Source organism: Argiope bruennichi, chromosome 5, assembly GCF_947563725.1.
Source record: "Argiope bruennichi chromosome 5, qqArgBrue1.1, whole genome shotgun sequence".
NCBI classification, from domain to species: domain Eukaryota; kingdom Metazoa; phylum Arthropoda; class Arachnida; order Araneae; family Araneidae; genus Argiope; species Argiope bruennichi.
Window position 1 is genome coordinate 101,154,929 of NC_079155.1, and position 9,727 is coordinate 101,164,655.

Below are 9,727 nucleotides of genomic sequence, written 5' to 3' on the forward strand. Positions count from 1 at the left end.
TAGATCAAATTTCGAAAGAGCCTAACCATTTGTCGATATATATGTGAACATTGTAATTCAAAAATACAGCAACAGATATATTAAATTTCGATTGTAATCTGGTGGCCGAAATTGTAAATCTATGTTAATTGTTGGACCCAGTCAATGCCAAGGAAAGCATCCAAAATATATGCTCAATTTTCTTGATTCCATTATGAAGCATAAAACAACCTAATTGCGTCACTACATGCAGAAATTAGAGAGGGGGTACACTCGTACTTCTGAATTGCCGTGAACGTCTGTTTTCCGCCTCCTTCCCTATGATTTTACCAGTGGTTTACTGCATATTCGGACTGAGTATTAAATTGATATTCAAATTAATTGCTACATTATGATGTGGATATTTAGGAAAAAAGATTCTGATTTCGGTTTTGAACTGTGCTTGACCTCGGTGGAGCCTTTATTTCTGAAACAGAAATATCTGAGTTCCAGTTCCGATTCCCTCCAAAACTTACAGCGTACACTACCTCAAAAAAAATGTCGCAATCAACGGTTCTAACGCTACAAGGTCATAGAAAATTTATATTACTGTCGCTTTTTCGGGCATTATTTCCGTCATCTTATCACGTTTCATATTTATGAACTTTTCTATCAAACAGCACCAGAATAACTTTAAAAACGAGGAATAAAGTTGTTTAAAATTAGCGACGGATTTAGAAATTGTGGTATGTAGTGCACATTATGAGGTCCTGGTATAGGGGTTGCACGTCTTCCTCGCAATCTGGGCTTCCAGGGTTCAAGTCCCACTTCGGGCATGGTTGTTCTTCTTCTGTGTGTGAATGTGCTCCTTATAAAAAGGGGTTGTACAATCGAATGTGACGCGTGAAGTAGCTAAGTCGAACTCTTGGCTCTAGTTGGCATTGCTGCAAGAACAAGAGACGCTCACTCGGCTTAAATCGCCGGCAGATAACTGTCAGCGGACATGAAAGTGCTATAAAGTGCTAAGTGCACAACAAAATGAAGTTAGTTTAATAAACTTGTCCATTTGATTTTACATTTCAACGCTTCTTTAATGTGTTATGTTTTGTGTTACGTTATTTTTTTTATTTTATAAACTTGCCAATTTGATTTTACATTTCAAAGCTTCTTTAATGTCTTATATTTTGTGTTACATTATTTTTTATTAACTTTGTAAAAATATATTTACTTTTATTTGCCAATCATGATTCCGGCATCCACCTTTGTATGCAATATTATTGAAACAGATTTGTCGATGTTTATAAATATTTTAATAACAGTTTGAACGTAATGAAATATATAAGAACCTAATCAATTATATTTGATAAAACATTGTTATTATAGTAATATTTTATAATTTATACAATTTATATTTTTACGTATGTATTTGCCGGCGTCCTGGCATAGGTGTAGCGCGTCTTCCCCGTGATCTGGGCGTCCCGGGTTCGAGTCTCGGTTTGGGTTGTTCTTCTGTTGTTCTATCTGTGAGATGTGTGAATGTGCCCTCCTGTAAAAAGGGGTTGTGCAAGCGAATGAGTGATGCGTGAGTGGCAAAGTCGTACTCTTGGCCCTAGTTGGCGCTGCTATAAAAAATAAGAGACGTTCCCCCTCAGGCTTAAATCGCTGTCTTCGTAACAGTGGGCTTGTCAGTGGCAAGTGCCATAAGAAACAAACAAACAAACGTATGTATTTGGTTCGTGAAAGTTAAATAAAGTTCTTGAGATTCTTCTCAGGATAACAATCCTAGGTAGCTGCCTTCAGTGCCTAATCGGAAATCCGCAATTATCTAAAATTAAATATTGAGAAAATTAATTAATTAATCATAATATTACTATAAGCAATGGCATCTTTTTGCTTTGGCTTTAGCTTTTTATTATTATTATTTCTTTTTACTCATCGTTTCCGTTTATTTTCATATAATTAATTGATTGAAGTTTTTGACAATAAAAATATAGCTACAATTTAAAAAAAGGTTGCTTTAGTAATTTTTCTTTCTTCTTTATCTCCTAAAAATCTGAAAGAACTTTGGTTTCAACATAATTAAGAGTTTTTCATTTCTTTTTATTTTAAGCGCTTCTAAGAATATTTTAAAAACGCCATAAGTAGAGATTACTTATAAAAACGATAATTTATGCACATCACAAAATTGTGTAGCAATACAGAATCAGATTATTTTTATATTATTTATTTTTACTAAAATACATTATAACATTTTCTTTTTAAGCACTCTTAATAATCTTAGTTGTTTTATGTTTGGAAAGATGGAGTTATATAATCAATTTTTTTTTATTTCCTGATGTGCTAGAGTTTGAAATTTTGTGCCCTAAAGCATTCTTGAGTTCAAACATTATTTTCATATCTACAAAACTTAATTTATTAATAAATAGATTAAATAAATTAAAGTTTGACTTTACATTGCACCATCATGAATGAATTTAAAAGTATATGTATATTAAAATTCCATTATGTTCATAAAAATGAATTTTAGAATTAAAACTAAAAATTACAAAGAATTAAAATATTACATTTATCTTCAAAATTTAAAACAAATATTTATGTTCAGCCTTTTTAAAAACTTATATTAATGAAATTCATGGTAATGTTATTTTGCTTCCTTCTCATAAGCCGTATCAATTTCTATTTTGCAAAAAAAAAAAAAAAAAAAACGGATAAAATTTCTAAAAAACGCATATAAACCCTTTTTTTTTTTTGTCATTTTTAAAGTAGCTCAGTAATTTTAAGAGAAAAATATGAAGTTTCCTGTCTGATTTTAATCATTTCTTTTTGTGTTTTACCTGAAAAATTATTATATTAGTTCTAAAAACTGTTTTTCTTTTATTTTACGATAATTGAAATTAAAATTCGAAGCATTTAAATAGAATCTAATAATTAAAAATAGAATTTTAAAAAGCATTTTCTTTATTTTTACTGATCTTCTTATCATCCTTATTTCCTTATTTATTCCTTATTTCTTTATTCCTTCTTATATCCTTATTTCCTTCCTATTATTTCCTTCTTATATCCTTATTTCTTTTGTAATTTTTGCAAAATATCGACTATTATTTGGAATATTTTCCATATGACTTTCTTTGTCTTTCGCGATATTATTACAAATTTAGATAATTTTGAAATCCCATATTGTCTTAATTTTCCATTGATGCTATATTTTTTGACAATAAATGAATGGAAAGAATATAAAGGATACTTGTGATAAGTATCAATCGTTGAAAGTATATTCAGGTTGTGATGGAATATAGATTATTAAGATCCGTGCAGTAAAAGCACCAGGACGTATGTTTTTGGGAAAATTTCTTTAATAATCACATTTCACTCTAAACAAACACAAAGACAAGACAAGATATTCATGAGCGCAGCTTAACAGAACCGCATATCAATTCATTCTTATTACAATTGCAATGCACTATGGGATGAGCACCTAATCAGGCATCGCCATCTATTGTCCAAAAGAGAAGATAAAATAATGCAACTGCTATAAGGTCAATTAAAATGGGTGTTCAAGTTGGTTGACTGAAGAAATATATTGTTGCCGATTGAACAGCAAATCGTAATGAAGATTGATTAGTCAAGTAAACAACAAAGAAAAATATTCCTGAAGTTAAAAATTAAAAAAGAGAGACTGAATAAATCTGGAAAAAAATAAAAGATAGATAGAAATCTGGAGAACATTGGAGAAATATCTTTTTTATTTTGAAACGTCAATTAAAAACTTAAAACTTATTTTATTAAAATGGTTTTTTTTTCACACACTTTTATTTTTTAAATGGGTAATTAAAATTTTATTTAAAAATCTACCTACAATTTGGCATATATTTCAATCAAAATACTATCTAAAAAATAAACCTATATATTTATGTAATGATAATCCGTTTGGAAATAGTGCATTTTTAAAATATTAGATGAAATTTTATTCATATACAGCATTTTATCTATCCAATAAGGAGATTGTTATGCCTTTGTGAATATTATTTGTTTATACAGAACGAGAAGTTATATAAGCAATAAATAATTTATCCCTATTAGAGTGCAGATTAAGAAAAGATGCAACAGCATTGAAATTATGCCTATAAAAAGAATCAGAAAGATGTAATTTTTTTATAATACTGAAATTTTTCAAATTGATGTTTTGAAGGAGATATAGCACGCCATCTGATAAAAGCATAATTTCCGTAATTTGGGTTTTCTTTAAGTTATGTATAACATTTCAAAACTATTCCTTTTGCAGTTATCTTCTCATATAAGTCATTTTAACACCACTCACCTCACTTAACTGTATTTTAAGCTTAAGAAACAATTCTTAATTTTTTTTAGTGACTTTAGTAAAAACAATATATTTTTGTGCTCGAAGTTATTGAATTAAGCGAACGAGTCAAGAAGATATATGACGAAAACTGATTAAATTCAATAGCTTTCGATTAATGAAAGTTGTTATATTTCAATAAAGTAATTAACTGATAGTTGAAATGTCAGTTATCTAATATATAGATGATACGATGATTATTGTTTCAACATAGGTATATTATTTTTATGTTATTTTACGATAAGAAATATTCGTTCTTGATTTTCTTAATACATTTTTGTATAAATTAATTGAAAAACAATTCATCTGTAACAATATACAATGTGGAAATTATTCAGATTCTATTAAAAGTCATGCCATTAAATATTCAAAAATGTATTAAAAATCAGGTCAAATTTCACCAGATCTCAATCTTGTAGATAATATTTAAAAGGTTGTAACCTCTTCCTGAAGTAATTCCTATCAGTAACTCATCCGGCTTTCAAAAGACCTTTGATTGACATGTTTATGAACGGTACGGAAATGTCCTGTGCGGAAAAGTCATAGAATCAATGTGTAAATTAAAGGATCACCCCTTCTTTAGAGGGGGGGTATCTTTCCTTTTCTAAATACTATTATTTCTTTAAATATATATTGCTTTGCATTTACTATCTTCGTTGAAATGAAGAAAATTGAATAGGTATTTTGAGCAATGCTTCTTCCTTTTGTGCCGACTTAATTAGAAACATAATTACGATTTTGATATTAGTATGCTACTTGAATTTTTTTATTCGTGTTGATGTTTGCAGTTTTGAGCTGTGTTCAGTTGCACTCAAGCAGACAGATAGCTTAAATCTTTTATAGATTTGATCCAAACTTTGATAGAGATCTGCAAATTTGACGTAAGGCCCCCATGACAAATATTTTTTTTAATCCGGATATTTGTATTCTTTATTTATCGAACATATACACCCGATTCGATAAAAAAGTATTCTGTTTGGTGAATTTGCTTCATTTTGGATACAGGGTGATCTGAAACGTGGAAATATATCAAAATCGCATAGCATTTTTTTTTTTTTTTGGCGATTACAATCAGCACAATTTACACTCTAAAATAAAAAAAGTAGAAGATGTTATATCAACCAAGAAAGATTTTACTGAGGTTTTGCGCAATCTCACAAAGAAAGGCACATTAAAAAGGTCTAATGTTGTCTCAAAGACAGAGATTTTATACATATTGAGCTTTATTTAGTTACCGTGTGATCTTGAAAAAGGAAAGCACATTGAAAAATTCTCAAGCTGAGAGACACTTTACATACTCAAATGTGGTGAATCGTTGCGTATTTGTAACATATTATGTCTCTATTTTTGAAATAAATAAAAGATGCTGGGCAAAAGAATATCTCTGTCACTAAGCAGAAATGCGCAGAATTTTTTTATAAAAAATTTCTGATGCGTTATATTTTTTTATATCCTGATAGTCAAAGTAACGTACAGAGTAACAGGAAAATGTCGATAGGAAAAATGATAAATAAATAAAATTAGCAAAAAAATGATATTAATAATCTCAAATAAAAATTTAAAAATAACAGCAACATTTAAGCAAAATTGATGAAAAGATTAAGTTTAATTTAAACCCAAAATTTAAAATGCAGATAAACAATGAATTACGAATATCATGTGCAGAAGGGAAAATTATGATTTTTTCTCTTGATATGGCATATATTTTTAAATAAACTAAAAGGGAAAGTTGTAGAATTTTTTTTAAATAAATTAAAATTGTAATTTAACTATCGAAATAATGCAGAATTTATCAACCGGAATATGTGAAACAGAACAATAATATTTTTTATAGCTTCGGTAACTTTAAATATTAAAACTCATTTCTTGCAACAGTATTTAAACAAAATTCATAATTGTGTGTGTTATTAAAAGACCCATAATAAATTTAAGCAGTTGATTCTTACCTATATGAAAGCTCCAATTAAAATTTGAAATGCAAATTATATAGGTCACAAAAAAAGATAAATCATATGTCACTTTCCATTTTCATGCACGTAATTCTGATTGATGGAGAATTTATAGTAAGAATTAATATTTAAGGAAATATAAAAAATTAGAGTTAATATTATAATTGCTGCATAAAAGACTATTATTGTTATCATTAGTCACTAAATTAAGTAGATCAATTTATATTAGGTTATGGAAATATTTTTTTCTCTTTAACGTAATAATTATTTAGAATCAAGGCATATGATCCGTGAAAATATAATTTTCACCAGTTATGCGCATAAGAATGATTTGAAAATATTTAATAATTAGGTCAACTATAAAACATAATAAAATCATGTTAACTGCACAGCAGAAAGTAGAGCATTAAATCATTAATTTTTCTTCTGGAAGAGCAAAGAAACAGTTTTAAAAATAAAATAAAATATGCAATAATTATTTTAATTGAATTCTTAAAGAATAATTATTAATAATTTGAAAATTTTCTGAGAACATATTGTGAGATTTCCACATTTTATATGTGAAAACAAATATATTTCAAATGCATTGAAAAATATTTGATGTATAAATAATAAAGGAATACTTCAAGAAATAAAGTTATTGGATCTTAGTAAATGCAAAAATTCTATTTCATCAATTTCGTAGTTTCAAAATAAGAAAAAGAAATTCTTATGAAAGCAAACAATGTATTTTTTCTGCTATAAATCGTGGGGAAAAAAAGTTTTTTGAGTTTAGTAATTTGTTTTGATTTGTGAAGACAATTCAAATAATCATAATTTGAATGATGGAAAGAAATTTCATTGAATAAAAAAAGCAGTATTCTCTCTTTTAGATAGATTTTTTTTCACTTTTATGTTTTTACCTTTTTTTCTCGAGAAATACTATTGTTTTTCTTACTTGAAAATATGTTCCGAATGTATACAATTTTGATCAGCTTAAAAATCAAACACATTTTTTAAAAAAAAACTTTTTAAACAAAAATCTATGTGAAAAATTCTTAAATAATTAATAAATATAGAAAGGATTGGAATGTATGGAAAGGAAATGATAAAAATGACCAGGATTTAATTAAGTAAAAGAAAAATATTAATTAATTAATTAATTAAGAAAATTTTTTCTTGGTTTGGTTTCTTGGTACAAAAGCCTTAGATTTGACCATGCTGCGCCAAACCTTCTAAAGAAATACCTTCTAAAAGAATGAAAAATATTTTTAAAAAGCTAAGAAAATCCAATTAAAACACACTATTGAAATGTATGAGTAAAAACAAATGGATTTCAAAAAAACAAAAAAGATGAGGATATGGTGTTTTCCCAATTAAACTGCATAACCAGCCAGCAATTCCAACTCACTCAAAGGCATGCGGATAAATCTGAATGATCAGACACATTAGCAAGAAAAAAGTTTGAGTCCTAAGAGAAATCACCGGTCTCGGTACAACCCATCCGTAGGGGGCATGTCCCATCATCGATAGGGAGGTAATTGACACCACACTGTATCTATACCCATCAGGGTGGAGAGGAACAATTATCATACCAGAAGCTTCCGCATGTCTGATGTAGCCTCTGGTGGGAGAGTTGAAATAGGCACAGAGACAAAGTTAGTTTTTTAAAAAAAACCATTATAAAAGTTTCAAGTTAGAATTTGGGCATTCAGATAAAATTTGATAAACTGATATGACGCATTTCCCACTAATTACAGATTGGTGCCTATTCTCCGAGCAGAGATAGCAAAGTGTGTACCTAGTATGACTAGCTCATAGTTTAGTTAAAAGCCTATTTTTTCTGTTCGTTTTAGAAGGCCAAGGTTGTAAATGAGATTTAATGGAACGTAGTTCGTTTTCCGTTTCAATTCCTCACTGACTTTGCTACTTTGAAAACAAAGAATGTTGTTTACTTTTTCAAGTCAGTCAATCAAAATTAAGCAGTCGCCAATTTAACGGACTTGTCCGCTTTCTCACTGCCCACTCTCTTAACATGAGCTGGTATTCAGCATAGTAAAATATTAAAACCACGAAACAAAGGTCTATTTAAAAGATCTAAAACAATTACATTCATTAAAGTTAAAATCAGAGGACGGTTATGAGAATGAATATAAAATTATTCCAAAGACTTAATGAATTCTTAAAAAAGGCAAACTTTTTACAAGCAATTAGAAATATCTTCCAATGCATAAAAAACAGTGTTATCCCTGCTCTGAAAACTGTTCGTGAAGAATGAAGTTTAAATGAAAAACCTTTGTCTGGAAAAATAACAGGAAATGAAAATGATCATTTGGTTTTTCAGTCATTGATGTTTATATTAAAATGAAATCATTATATTGTTGCCTTTGTTTATTAAAAATGCGTTGATAAATGATATCGGCTGCGTCAGATTTCATAAAAATTTGAAAAGGATTTAAAAATTGTAACAAAATTATAAAACAGCAATTCTTAAAACCTTTCTAATTTGCAATACAACAGATTAATCAGTCTAATTATTGAAGAATGAAGCAAATAAAAAAAAAAACATACAAATTTTCTTCAATATTGCTATGTGTAGTTCTTTTTAAGTTAAAGTCATACAAAAACCAGAACTGAAAAAATTTACTTGCTTTATCAGGACTATTGTATTCGTTTGAAGCAAGTTATTCGAAAACCATGGTGTCAGAATATTGAGAAAAGGTTTGTTTACAGTTATCTTTGACCAATGGGAGAATTCCTCTCTTGGTTTTCTCGTATACTTGTATAAAAAGGCATATTTAGTGTTTCGTAGTTATAGAGAATAAAAGCAAATTTGCCTTTTTTTATCTTTTTTTTCGATCTATTTAGTTAAAATTAGGAATTGATCGACAATTGTAATGTTGAGTGCATGCAATAAATTTCATTTATCTAGATCTTTGTTTTTTTTGTTTTTTTTAGTTAAGGTGTTTATAAGCATATGATTGATTGGCAGATAATCATTCCAGAAACAAGTATAGTCCAAAATTTAGTAACGATCTCTATCTTAGATTTAAAAAAAACTTGCATACCAAATTTTATCCTTCTATTTCGTTGCATTTTTGTGCCATTGTGTGGACAAACAGATCTTCTCTATGAGATTTATTTTTAAAATTTGTTAGAAATTTACAATTTTGTTGTAGATAGAAATTTCCTTCGTCTGTTTTCTTTAGAGTTATCATGTTTACATTCAAACAGACATGTATATATGCCCAAAAATGATTTTTTTATATTCAACAAAGTCTAAAATTGGAAGATTTATAAAAATTCAAACATTTTATTATGATTTTCTATTTGTATATTTTTCATTTGTGGAAGTGAGGTGCACAAGCATCAATGTCGAAGTTTATTTTTATATACCAAAATATTCTGAGAGTGGACAAACTTAAGTAAGAATAAAAGGGAAAAACTGCCTGTCACTATAATCAAAGAGGATCAGGCGTTTGAA